Source organism: Apium graveolens, chromosome 8 (assembly GCF_009905375.1).
Source record: "Apium graveolens cultivar Ventura chromosome 8, ASM990537v1, whole genome shotgun sequence".
Taxonomy (NCBI): domain Eukaryota; kingdom Viridiplantae; phylum Streptophyta; class Magnoliopsida; order Apiales; family Apiaceae; genus Apium; species Apium graveolens.
Window position 1 is genome coordinate 112,461,407 of NC_133654.1, and position 14,646 is coordinate 112,476,052.

Here is a 14,646-nt window from a genome sequence, read left to right on the forward strand (position 1 = left end):
CGTCTCTCCCAGCACCATCAGCTCAACCCAGAGCTAGGACCTTTAACATGTCAATGAAAGATGCGGTGCAAGATGTGGACGTGGTAGCAGGTATGCTTGTTATAAACTCAATAGAACTAAAAGTTTTGATGGATTCTGGAGCAACCAGATCTTTTTTTTCTGAAAGCATTCTTGATAAGTTAAATTGTGTTGCGTACCCTCTAGAGCCTAAATTGATTATAGAGGTAGCAAATCAAGGAAAGTTGTTGTTAATAAGATTTGTCCCGATTGTGATGTGTCTATAGAAGGTCGGCACTTTTCTGCTGACTTAATTCCTTTTAAGTTAGGAGATTTGAGGTTATTCTAGGAATGGAATGGTTGTCAAATCATGAGGCACAAATAGAGTGTAAAAGTAAGAAAGTGAAGTTAAAAACCAAGAATGGTGAGGAAGTGATATTTAAAGGAAAAAGGCAAGATAAGAAGTTTCTAACGGTTATTGAGGCGAGAAGATTAATGCGTCAAGGATGCGAGGTTTATTTGGCTCATGTCGTGGACGTGGAGAAAGAATCTGTAAGGATCGACGATATTCCGGTAGTAAGAGATTTTCCGGACGTGTTTCCTGATGAATTGCCTGGACTACCTCCAGACAGAGAGATCGAGTTTATGATTGAATTGGCTCCTGGTACGGAACCAGTGTCGAAAGCTCCCTATCGCATGGCGCCGGTTGAAATGAAGGAATTGGTAGCTCAGTTGCAAGAGTTGTTGGACAAAGGAGTAATCCGACCGAGTGTATCCCCGTGGGGCACACCGGTGTTGTTTGTAAAGAAGAAGGATGGAAGTATGCGATTGTGTATCGATTACCGTGAGCTGAATAAGTTGACGATTAAGAATAAGTACCCTTTACCGCGGATCGATGACTTGTTTGACCAATTAAAAGGAGCTTCGTGTTTCTCAAAGATTGATTTAAGATCTGGGTATCATCAATTAAAGATCAAAGCGGAAGATATATCCAAGATAGCGTTCCGAACAAGATACGGACATTATGAGTTTTTGGTGATGACATTTGGCTTGACGAATGCACCAGCTGCATTTATGGATCTTATGAACAGAGTGTTCAAGCAGTATTTGGACAAGTTCGTGATTGTGTTTATTGACGATATACTTATTTATTCCAAAACGGAGGAAGATCATAAGGAGCATTTGAGGATTTCCTTGGAAATTCTGTGAAAAGAGAAGCTGTATGCAAAGTTTTCAAAGTGTGAATTTTGGCTAAAGGAAGTGCAATTTCTTGGTCATGTAGTTAATAAAGAAGGAATTAAAGTGGATCCAGCCAAGATAGAAGCTGTAATGAATTGGGAAAGACCCAAGACTCCGACGGAAGTCAGAAGTTTTCTGGGATTAGCCGGATACTATAGAAGATTTGTGCAAGATTTCTCAAAGATTACCGTTCCATTGACAAAATTGACGAGGAAGAATGAGAAGTTCGTTTGGACAGAAAAGTGTGAGGAAAGTTTTCAAGAGTTAAAGAAGAGGTTGGTAACCGCCCCTGTGTTGGTATTACCAGATGATAAAGGTGAATTTGTGATATTCAGTGATGCTTCCTATAAAGGACTTGGATGCGTGTTAATGCAACACGGGAAGGTAATAGCATACACGATAAGGCAACTCAAGCCGCATGAGCAAAAGTATCCAACGCACGATTTGGAATTGGCAGCAATTGTATTTGCCCTTAAGATTTGGAGGCATTATTTGTACGGGAAAAAGTGCGAGATTTATACGGACCATAAGAGCTTAAAGTATATCTTTACTCAGAAAAAATTGAATATGCGACAAAGAAGGTGGTTGGAATTGATCAAAGATTATGATTGTGCGATAAACTATCATCCTGGAAAGGCAAATGTGGTAGCTGATGCTTTAAGTCGAAAGGAAAAGTTGTTAGGTCACACACACACACTGTGGGTGACTACAGTGTATAGTACACTCAAATCGAACTTTAAGAACTTAAGTAACAGAAAACAAACTTTATTGAAACAATAAACTCTGTTACAGTATGGAACTGTTACCTCTCAGTGATGAACAAATATCACGAGAGCTGCTAGGGTTACAATGAATAATCTTCTCTAATAATGATAACACTTATAGTGTAAACCCTATATCTGTGTTTATATACTACACAGTTACAAGATAATCGCTAATTGATATGGAATATAATTCTGCTTCCTAAAATATATCAATCAGATATCTTTTCTTCCAAGTATTCCATTCTTCACGGAATTCCTTCTTCATGCATATCTCTTCTTATGTTTATCTTGATCTTCTTTCCTTTAATCAGCTACTGTCCTTATCTGATTGTCCTTCAGCACTTAAGTTCTGATATCTATCTTCTGATGATTATCTCCTGATAACATAAGTACTGATATCCTTAAGTCCTGACTTCCAGTATAAGTACTGATCAACAGTTAAGTACTGATTTATCCTGTTCAAATAAGATCTGAAAGCTAAACATAAAATATATTAGCCATGACATTATCAAATATATCTAACAATCTCCCCCAACTTGTAAATTAACATAATATACAAGTTTAACAGATATTTGATGATGTCAAAAACATTAAGTACAAATGCATGAGAATTAGACTAGATAACTACAACTTACAGTCCTTAAAGCTTTTACCAATTTCAACTTCTGATAACAACTTCAGTCTGTATAAATATCAGAATTTAAGCAGTTGTAGATCTTCGACTTGGCTTCATCATTTTTTGATCTCTCTGATGTCAGGAGTTGTTCTGAGATAGTTCTTCAACAAACATTTCTCAGCATATCTGAGTTCATCAATCATTCTCCTTTTGACATTTTTAAGCTCTGCAGTATCTTCACCAGTTTGAAAGATTGCAGCTCTGAGATCATTGATCTTTGTTTTTCTCAACTCCTGATCTAGTCTTATGACATAAGCTTCGTCAGACTCTAGATTGAATTCAAGTCCCTTAATACCAAGATATGTTCTGATCTGTGCAGTATTAGGCTTCATATCAACAATATCACCATTATGATCTCTGTACTTTGGAACATATATGCTGTCAGACTTAACAGAATAAAGCCTTTTCTGTCTCTGAATCTGTTCTTTTAAGTAGTTTGCAGCAGTCTCTGTTATTCTGTCATCCACTTGAAGTAAGAAAAATACATGCTCCAATTCTTCAAAATACTTCAATGGAATGGCATTTTGTCTTATATGATAAACCCTACCATCTGTCATGAAATACAACATGATGTATTCTTTCAAGTAGGTATGGTAAACCATCTGTACAGATTCCAGTTGATTCAATCTCTCAGGAGTTGCTCCAATACCTGGTTCACTCAAGGAAGTTGGATCATTGGTAGTGTTGTGTACTCTTCTTTCATCAGCACTTCCCAATCCAGTTTTATCTCTAGCTTCCTTTCCAGTAACTACTCTTGCTTCAAAACCACTTGCAGTAGTCTTCAAAGATTAAGTCTGTTTTGCTTTATTGAATCCTGGTAGGAGTGTCTTTGATCTATTTTCTGATATCAAGTTAACTTGAGCTCTGTCAGAGGTTACTTGCTTCTTCTGAATATCAGAACTTACAATTTCTTGACTCTGAACAACTTGAGCCATGTCAGAGGTTGTTTTAAGAACTTTTCTTGAAGTCAGAGCAAGATCAACTTTTTCATCAGTAATTTCTTCTTCCTCAGGAGGTACATAAACCTTGATAGGTTCACCAACCTTTTCTTTACCCTTGGATCTTGGATCTATCTGTGGTTGTGATCTAGCCAACGTTGCTTCAGTATGTGTCCTTTCTTTGATCACAATGCCTTTGAGTTTTGGAAGTGACTTTTTACCAGAAGCTTCAGATTTAGATGTGACTTTCTCTGATTTAAGTCTGGCTTCTTCTTCCTTTAAACTTTCCAAGTCCATTCCTGGATTTTCTTGAAGAAATAACTGTCTTGACATTTCCTCATCAAGATCTAGAAGTTCATCAGAACTTATCCTTTTACCAGCAGCAGAACTTGTCCTGTGACTAGCTTGTCTTGATGTAAACCTTCTACCTTGACTATGACCGCTACCCATTCCAGAGTATCCTTGATCATCATTCCCGTCATCCTTTCCTTGCAGTGTCTTGTTAGTGTTGCATTTGGACTTAATTACCTTCTCCCCCTTTTTGGCATCAGCAGGTAGTAAAAAAGAGATAAGTAATTCCACTGAGGATTGGATTTCAGTAAGTTGCGATTGCTGAGAAGCTTGATTTGTCAGAATGTCATCAATCTGAGCTTGTTGTATCTCTTGAGTTTTCTCAATATAAGCAATCCTATCAATGGTAGGTTGAAAGAACTTTTTCTTATCAATTTTCCAAACTTGTTCTTGTTTGATAAAGTTCTCCTGAATCTTGTGTAGCTCTGTATGAGTAGTTGAATGAAGACCTTGTAGATGTTTAATACTCAATGCAGTGACTCTAAGCTGGGTTTTTAAATCATCAGAATTTAACATTTCATCAGCTTTAGTCCAGTGCTCAGCAAGATGTATTGCAGTTGGAACACATGAAACTGAGTTCCATTCCTTAGTCCACTCCTGACCTGCAGGAGTTTCACTCCAAGGTACTGGTGCAGCCCCGGTAACAAACTTCTGTACCAGTTCAGACTTAGGAATAGTCTGTTGAGGAGTATGTCCTGAAGGACCTGCTTCATCAGCATCTACAGTTCGAGCAGCATCACCAGTATCTCCAGCATTTGCAGCATCAGAACTTAAAGAATCAGTATTTTCTGATTAGACAACAGTGTGAGTAGCAATGGAGGCTTCAGCATCCTCTAATTGCTGATCTGATACTAAGTTCTGATCAACAGCCATATCCTGATGCTCACCTAAAGTCTGATCATCAGCATCTTGATGCAGAGAAGGTGTTGTTGATAACTCTGGAGTTTGAACAGCATCAGTAACAGGTGTTGTAGAAGGATTATTTGCTGTTGGAGCTTCTAAGAGAAATACTTCAGACACAACCAAGTGTTGAACATCAATATCAGCACTTGTGCCTGGATCAACAAGAGACACAGATGGTGAGTTAGCCTTGTCAGATACAGCTTCCTGAGATGGAGTTGATGGAGAAGAAGTGACTGGAGCAAATTCCTTGTCTTGTGAGATCAGAGATTCCTGATCCCCTTCCTTAGCTGCTTCCTCTTCATCATCTGAAACTGGCCTTTGTGCCCTCTGTTTCTTGTACTTCCTTGTTGATTTAGATTCCTTGGGAGTTTCAGGAACTATCATTCGTCTAAGCCTCTTGAGAAGCCTATAACCCCCAATTTCAGAATCCTTCTGAGAAACTTCTTTCTCAGCTTCAGAAACAACAGGTTCTCTAGAAGAAACCTGTTCCTCAGAATCAGATTCATCTCTCAATACAATCCTCCTTATCTTTTGAGATGTTTGAGGAATAGTTTTTGTCCTCTTTGGCTTGGAGGATGAGGGTTGAACAGTCTGTGAAGTAGAGAGATAGGATTTGAGATAATTCCTGAGGGTAGGTTGAGTAGAATGAGTGGTAGGTGCTGAGGATGATGGTTTTTGGGTGTTTGTGGTTGGTTGGACATCAAAGTAAACAGATCTATAAGTATCAGGATCAGCATTTACTAGGATCTGTTTTACAGACTGAGGAATCTGTAATGGTCTAACCACTTTTTTCTTAGTATCAGCATTTACCAGATCATTAAAATAGCGTTTTGCAACTCTAAAAGGTGGGGTTGAGGAACTGACTAATTGAGGTTCATCAGTACAAAAAGTATATAGAAGTTGACAGAATCTAGCAAAATAGACAATATTTCTATTCTCTGTCATCCTATCCCCAATAAAACCAATTATTCCAGTTGCAAAATCAAAATGAGTTTGATGAATAATAGCATACCCTATGTGCTGACTCAGAATTGGGATAGCATCAAAATTCGAACATTTGTTCCCAAAAGCTTTGGTGATGCAGTCAAAGAAGAAACTCCATTCTCTTCTGATATTAGCCCTTTTTAACTGCCCAAGCTTTGCCAAACTCTTTTCATATCCCACATCAGCCATTTACTCCTGAAGTGCTGATTCCTCTGGAGTTGAAAAAGTATAATTTTCTGGGAGATGTAGAGCTTTGCGTATTGTACCAGGAGTGACTACATAAGATGAATCACCCACTTCAAAAACAATACTGGGAGTGCCATGTTTACCACCATCATCAAAGTGCCCAGTCCGCCAAAACGTCAGAACTTGTTGACTCGAAAAGACTTCAGGCTGTGTTAATGCGTACCCAATCTCACTGTGTGCAAGAAGATCTTGCACAAAATGCAATTCAGATGGAGCTTCAGCATGATCAAGAATTGCAGCATAGTTGTTTGGAACAAACTTAGCTCCATCAATGATTAAATCCTTTGGTGCCATGTGAAAAAAAATATTGAGATTCAAGTATGCCTGTTAGGTGTATGAGATAATGTCTGTTTGAAAAACCAACGTGAGAAAGAAAGAGAAAGAGAGTTAAAGTAAGGAGAGAGATAAAATATAAAGAAAATAAAAGATTAAAGAAATCTTCTCTCTGTTGTACTTATACTCTGAACAAAAATGTTACCGTTGGACACCTGTCAGACACGCAGTAATAACGGACAGTTACTGGGCTCGAGAAAACAGGAATCATTACTTACCCAGTTGCCTAGTTTCAAGGAAAAACCGTTCCATTTATTAAGAGAAACAGTTTTAATTCAAAATTTAAACCGTTAGCACTGATTGAATTATTTTTCACTGCAACATTGATATTCTGAAAATACATCACATGAAAATGACCAAGATAAATTAGATAAGTAAGTGCTGAAAATGAATCAGAACTTAATATAAAACAAAATTTATACGGTCATCAGAATATGAATCAGGATTTATCAACACAAGATAAAATAACTCAGAGACAAAATCTTGAAGTAAAAACAACTTTCATTAATATATCAAGACAATACCTTTATGAAATGGAAATTACATCAATACTTATACAAGATTTTCCCTAAGCTTCTAATCCTAACATCAACAGCCTTAGTCCAAGCTAAGAAGCCTGACAAAGCTGACGATGAAGAAAAACAGGAAGAAGACGAGATTAAGTCATCTTCTTCTTCCTACTCTCGATAAACAGAATGGCGAGTCGGATGATTCGCTCTTGCTGGCGGAGAGCTTCCAGCCTTTCCTCCTCCAATCGCTCCAGATGGCGATGGTAGTCCATATAGAAGAACAGAAGGTGTGTCAGTACCTCCTGTGGGACAGAGTCCCATATCTCCTCAGGAATGGCTGTGACATGCCATTCCTGCTGCCACTCGGCACAACTTAGCTCCATATTGAAGGTTTGGTAGTTCAAAAATATGTTATATCTGACCATTATGTTTTTGAAAGAAGAAGTATGAAGAGAAGTGTGTGAGAAGAATTTGATGGAAAGACTGATGTGAAGTGGCTGCTTATATAGGCAAGAGAATGCCAGGAGACGCAAAGAAATTTAATGCTGACAGGTAGAATTAATTCTACCTCTTCTCCCTAGACTTTGAAAAAGAATAACATTCATTGGAAAGAGGAATCATGGTTTAAAATGCACAAGAAACAAGAAACAGTGGACTGTTCAAGGACGAATACCATTAATCCTAATCATAGTGACTATTAATCTTCCACTTCAACATATTCTAGTTCGAAATGAGACTGTTATCAAATTTTATTCACAAATAAGCCAAGTAAAGGATTAGACTGAGAAATCAGAACTTAGACCTATACCAGAACTTAACAGTCATCAGAACATAATTTCTTAACTCGAAAAAGGAATGCCCATCTTAGTAAATCTTCATACAAGTTCTGAGTTATAGACTTCAAAACTTAATCATCAGAACGTGTAACTAGAACTTGTCCTCAGAATTTGTGCAATAATGACACAATGACTGTTTATCTAAAATAACATAGACCACCACAGAAATTTTCATCATTCAGATGGAGTGATTAGTGTGTGCATTAAGCTAAATAACAGACAAAGAGTAAAGTCTGATTCACTTCAGTACATCTTAGAAATAAGGCATAACTAAAATTTTGCTAAAGAGCTGTCATTGTCCTGAAATCTACTGATGAATGAGGTCATGCTTGAGTCAACCTCAACTGTTTTGTGCTAATTTTATGCATCTTTTGAAATTCTATTTTACAGTGGCTTCTCAGTGTAAGTGAGTCACGACTGTGTATCAGAATTTATGCTATTATCAGAGTATTTCTCCAGTAATCATAGAGTGTGAAAAGTCACCAAGAAAATATTTTGCTTTTCTAATGCATATCTACTTAATACCAGCAATGCAATTGGGTCGTCCCTTCCACATTTTTACTCGAGATCTCAAAGGAGTACCTGATTTTATTCTTTGATCTTTTTGCTTTTTCTTTTGATAAGTGAGGTTTATCAGCACTTAGTACATTCAGCAGTTTTACTAGTATCAGAACTTAACAGACGAGTAGCATTATTCTAATTTGTGACTTAGTAATAAGATATACAAAGTAAACTTAACTAAGCTCAATTATCAGAATTTGCTAGTGTCATAGGGTTTCCACTGAAATAATTACTTCTTACATGGAATCATTTGTTTATTGAAGACTACTAGGTCAGTATCTAGCACAGTTATCCTCATAGGATTGAATAGGTACTTGAACAGACATATCACTTATCAGAGTTTAGAAACATATATCAGACAACAGTCAGTACTTAAAGACATTTATCAATTAAGCACAGAATACATAATGAGATTAATTCTGTAAATACTGAGCATAAAGTCTGATAATGCAGAACAAGACTAAGCAGATTTAGAGAAAGAACCTGAAACCATTCCAAGTTCATTTACCAAGTGTATCTGGTGAACTCATCCACTATGACCAACACATACTTCTTCTTTGCAATAGACATGACATTTACTGGACCAAATAGATCAACATGTAGTAGATGATAAGGCTCAAGAATTGATGATTCAGTCTTGCTCTTGAATGAAGATTTTCTTTGTTTGGCCTTCTGACAGGAATCACAAAGATCATCAGGAGCAAATACTGACTTTGGCAGTCCTCTCACAAGATGTTTCTTGACCAGTTCATTTATATTGTTGAAATTTAAATGAGAGAGTTTCTTATGCCAGTTCCAGCTTTCTTCAATTGATGCTCTACTCATCAGACAGATTGCAGAACCATCAGTACTTGTTGAAAGCTTAGCTTCATAAATGTTACCACGCCTGTATCCTTTCAGAACAACTTTGCCTTTAGATTTACTCACAGTTTCACAGTGTTCTTCAAAGAAATCAACATGATAACCTCTGTCACAGATTTGACTTATACTCAGTAGCTTGTTTTAAGTCCTGAGACTAGAGCTACTTGTTTAATTATGACATTTCCAATATTGATATTGCCATATCCCAATGTTTTTCCAATGTTGCCATCTCTATAAGAAACACTTGGGCCAGCTTTCTCCACAAAGTCTGATAGCAGGGCCTTATTTCCAGTCATATGTCCTGAACATCCACTGTCCAGAACTAGAATATTTTTCCTGTTGCCCTGCAATCACAAAGACCACTAATTATTAGTTTTAAGGACCCAGACTTGCTTCGATCCTTTGGCCTTATTAAGTTTGTTAACATTTGCAGCGGATTTAGCATCAGAGTTTATGTTAACATTTTTCTTATCAGAACTTATACTATCAGACTTTGAATCAGAATTTACACTAGAAGGAACAATGGAAACTTTCTTCAAAGAAGGTTTTATTTGATAATAATCATAGTACAAACTATGATATTCCTTACAAGTATAAATGGAATGCCATAAACTACCACAATGAAAACAAGGATTTTGTGGTTTGTATCTAATAGACTGACTCTTAACTCCTGATTTTGAAGGTAAGGAGTTAATATTCTTATTCTTCCTGCAAAAAGAAGCCAGATGGTTAGAACTTCCACAGTTATGACATGTTTTCCTAGGAGCATCAGGAACAGGTTTATAATCATTGCTTTTATTCACACCTTCCTTTCCATTCCTATTTTTCCTAGGTGATTTTACCTTGTTTGCATTCTTGACATCTTTCAGCTTATGCTTAAGCTGCTTCTTTGTCATTAAGCCTATGTTTACTTCAGCTGTCTTTTCCTGTTTTAGTTTATCATAAGTTAATTTCTTTGTAACTTCTGATTTTTCATTTTCAGACTTTACAGTTACAAACTTAACATGTTTTAACTTTGGCTTTTGTTTATCAACAGACTTAATTTCTTCAGTTCCTTTATCTTTCTTATCTTCTCCATAACCTAAGCCCTCTTTCCAGTTTCCACTACTTAGCAAATTTGGAGTTGTTTTGCCAGAGTTAGTCCAAGTCCTGATAATCTCTCTTTCCTTTTCTAACTCAGTTTTTAGAGATTCATTTAATTTTAGCACTTCATTCCTAACATAAAAAGCATCATCTCTATCCTTCTGAGTTTGATGGAACATGCCTAACTCTTTTTCTAAGAAATCATTCCTTTTCTTAAATGCAAGATTTTCAGAAGTTAATCTTTCACATGTTAAAGTTTGATCTCTATAGCTAACAAATATGGTTTTAAGATATCTTCTCAACTCATTAATATCATCAGTATGAAAAGCATAAGTAGTCTGAGGTACCTTTATTTCAGCAGCTTCAGAACTGCTCTCAGCACTTTCATTATCAGCATTTGCCATCAATGCATAGTTTTCCTCACTTTCAGAGTCTGAAGTATCTGACCAACTTTTCTGCTTTGTGACAAGAGCCTTGCCTTTGTCACCCTTTACCTTCTTGCAGTCAGGAGATATGTGGCCTTTCTCACCACAGTTATAGCATTTAACATTGGTGTAATCTTCTCTATCAGACTTTCCTCCTCTGCCTTCAGATCTTCTGAAATTCTTCTTATCAGAACTTATGCCTTTCCTGGAAAACTTCTTTCCCTTCCTGAACTTCCTGTATGCAACCTTTGTGATTCCTTTCACCATAAAAGCACACAGCTTCATCATCTCCTCATCAGCATCAGTCTCAGGCAAGCTTTCAGATTCTGAGTCATCATCACTCTCAGAACTTGATGACTCAGTATCAGACTTTATGAAAAGAGCTTTACCCTTGTCTTTCTTTGAGGAAGCTGCTTTGGGGAATTCTTCTTCAGCCTTAAGAGCAACTGTCCTTGACTTTCCTACTTTCCTCTTGCTTCTTTGTTCCATCTCCAGCTCATGAGTCTTGAGCATTCCATAGATTTCGTCAAGAGTTGTTTCATCAAGATTGTAGTTGTCTCTTATTGTCGTTGCCTTCAAATCCCAGTATTCAGGAAGAGCTAACAGGAACTTAAGGTTTGAATCTTCAATATCATACTCTTTATCAACCAATGACAAATCATTCAAAAGTTTGACAAATCTATCATATAAATCATTCAATTTCTCATTAGTCTTTGAGTCAAAGTGTTCATACTCTTGAGTGAGTATTGTCTTCCTGTTCTTCTTAATTGTGTCAGTTCCCTGACACCTTGTTTCCAGAGCATCCCATATCTCCTTAGCAGTCTTGCAGTTGATTACCCTGTTTGACATTACATTATCAATGGCACTATGCAGTAAGTGTCGTACCTTAGCATCCTTAGCAATTGATGCTATGTCTTCAGCAGTATAATCACTCTTCTCCTTTGGTACGGTCTTTGCTCTTCACCTGCAACTGCAACAGCGAGTTTGGTTGGTTTGTGAGGGCCTTCCTTGATTCTATCAAGGTATTCTGGATCTGTTGCTTCCAGGAACATGGTCATCCTTACCTTCCATATGGGATATTCAGATGGTCTCAGTATGGGAACTCTGATGGTCTCATACCGATTCTGAATTTATGTCTTTGATGGTTCCTCAGTTTTGGTAGGCTTAGTTGGAGTTTCTGTGTCCGACATGTTTGTATTTGGATCTTTAACTGTATGTATGTTAACAGATAGGCTCTGATACCAATTGTTAGGTCACACACACACTGTAGAGGGGGTGAATACAGTGTATAGTACACTCAAATCGAACTTTAAGAACTCAAGTAACAGAAAACAAACTTTATTGAAACAATAAACTCTGTTACAGTATGGAACTGTTACCTCTCAGTGATGAATAAATATCACGAGAGCTGCTAGGGTTACAATGAATAATCTTCTCTAATAATGATAACACTTATAGTGTAAACCATATATCTGTGTTTATATACTACACAGTTACAAGATAATCGCTAATTGATATGGAATATAATTCTGCTTCCTAAAATATATCAATCAGATATCTTTTCTTCCAAGTATTCCATTCTTCACGGAATTCCTTCTTCATGCATATCTCTTCTTATGTTTATCTTGATCTTCTTTTCTTTAATCAGCTACTGTCCTTATCTGATTGTCCTTCAGCACTTAAGTTCTGATATCTATCTTCTGATGATTATCTCCTGATAACATAAGTACTGATATCCTTAAGTCCTGACTTCCAGTATAAGTACTGATCAACAGTTAAGTACTGATTTATCCTGTTCAAATAAGATCTGAAAGCTAAACATAAAACATATTAGCCATGACATTATCAAATATATCTAACAAAAGTTGAAAATGTTAACGTCATCAGAAGAATTAATCAAGAACTTTGAAAAGATGGAAATAGTGGTGCAGACTCCAGAATGTGGAGGTGAAGCCATTTATGCAATACGGTTTCAACCTGAAATTTTGGAAAAGATTAGATGCTGTCAAGAGCAAGTGATGAATCGCGAAAGGAATAAGTTGACGGGAGAAGAAATTAAAGCTCAAAAGGATGGAAAAGGGATATACCGTGTTAACTCACGTATTTGGATACCTGATGTTGTGGAACTAAAGCACGAGATTTTGCAAGAAGCACATAACTCGAGATTTTCAATTCACCCTGGGAGTACGAAGATGTACCAGGATTTGAAAGAAAATTTTTGGTGGCCAAACATGAAAAAGGAAATTGCAGAATGGATAAGTAAACGAAAGGTTTTCATTAGAGAAGCTGGTCAAATTGTATCTGGATGAAATCGTGATGCGTCACAGAGTTCCTGTATCTATCGTATCTGATAGAGATCCAAGGTTTAATTCGAGATTTTGGCGACAATTCCATGATCATTTGGGAACGAAATTGAAAATGAGTACAACATATCATCCGCAGACAGACGGACAAAGTGAAAGGACAATTCAGACAATTGAGGATATGTTGCGAACCTGCGCAATAGATTTCAAAGGAAATTGGGACGATCATTTGCCCTTAATTGAGTTTTCCTACAACAACAGTTATCACGCAAGTATTGACATGCCGCCTTATGAAGCGTTGTATGGAAGAAAGTGTACATCCCCTACTTATTGGGACGAAGTTGGTGAGCGCAAGTTAATTAGCCCCGAGCTAGTGCAGCAAACGAAGGAAAAAGTTGAAATGATACGAAAGAGATTAATTGCAGCTCAAGACCGACAGGCAAAGTACGCGAATCAAGAGCGAAAAGATGTGCAATTCGAAACTGGAGACAAGGTCTTGTTGAAGATATCTCCTTGGAAAGGTTTAACTCGATTTGGAAAGAAAGGAAAGCTAAATCCAAGGTACATTGGACCATTTGAAGTATTGCGACAAGTTGGGAAAGTGGCGTATGAATTGGCGCTGCCGCCGCAATTGCAACATCTGCACAATGTATTTCATGTATCTCTCCTGAAAAAGTATAATGCCGACGCGATCCATGTGATCGAGTTGGAACCAGTAGAAATCCAACCAGATTTGTCCTATGTGGAACAACCAGTGCGAATTTTGGATCGAAAAGAAATGACGCTTAGAAATAAAGTTGTACCTCTAGTTAGAGTGTTGTGGAGAAATCCACTAGTCGAGGAATCGACTTGGGAATTAGAAAGCGAAATGAAAGAAAAGTATCCCCATCTATTTGCTTAGATTAGATTCTGGGGACAGAATCCTTTTAAGGAGGGTAGATTGTAACGACCGAGAATTTTGCGTCGTAATTAAGAAAGTAAAGTATGTGTTATGTGATGAGATTATGTGATTAAGCGGTGATTATTTGTCTTATCTGTATACTAGAGTTAAGGAGCGTGGATAAAAACGTTCCAATTTAAAGAGTCAGCTTAGAAGTCGAGCTGTGGTGTCGGGCCGTCAGGTAGAACGGAACCCGTCCTAATATGGAATTAAATAATATAAAATGTGAATTATATGTGAAGTGAATGAATAAAGTATTTCGTCTTAAGAGACGTGTTGATTGGCAAATATAATGAGAAGCGTAATCGAAATGCTGAGCGTCGGGCCGTCAGGCTGAACGTGACCCGGTACGCGTAAAAGATGATAAAGAATAAAAAGGGAATACAGATATAAAGAGGAATAAATTTGTGATCAGACCTGAGTCGTTATATGATCGTATATGTGTGATTGCTAGCCTGTGTGCATGAGTGTGTGCTCTGTGACATTTTTATGGATTTAAAGGAATTATTTGATTTAAATAAGGGTTTATTTAAACTTCGTGCATTTTTATAAAATCATCCGAGTAAGATAAAAATATGGGATTTATTCTGTTATCTTTGTAAAGACCTTAGAGACTTTATAAAAATGATACGTGAATTTGATTATTGATCTTTGGATTTTTAAATTGATTTTATGTGGAAAATGTATTTATTAAAGC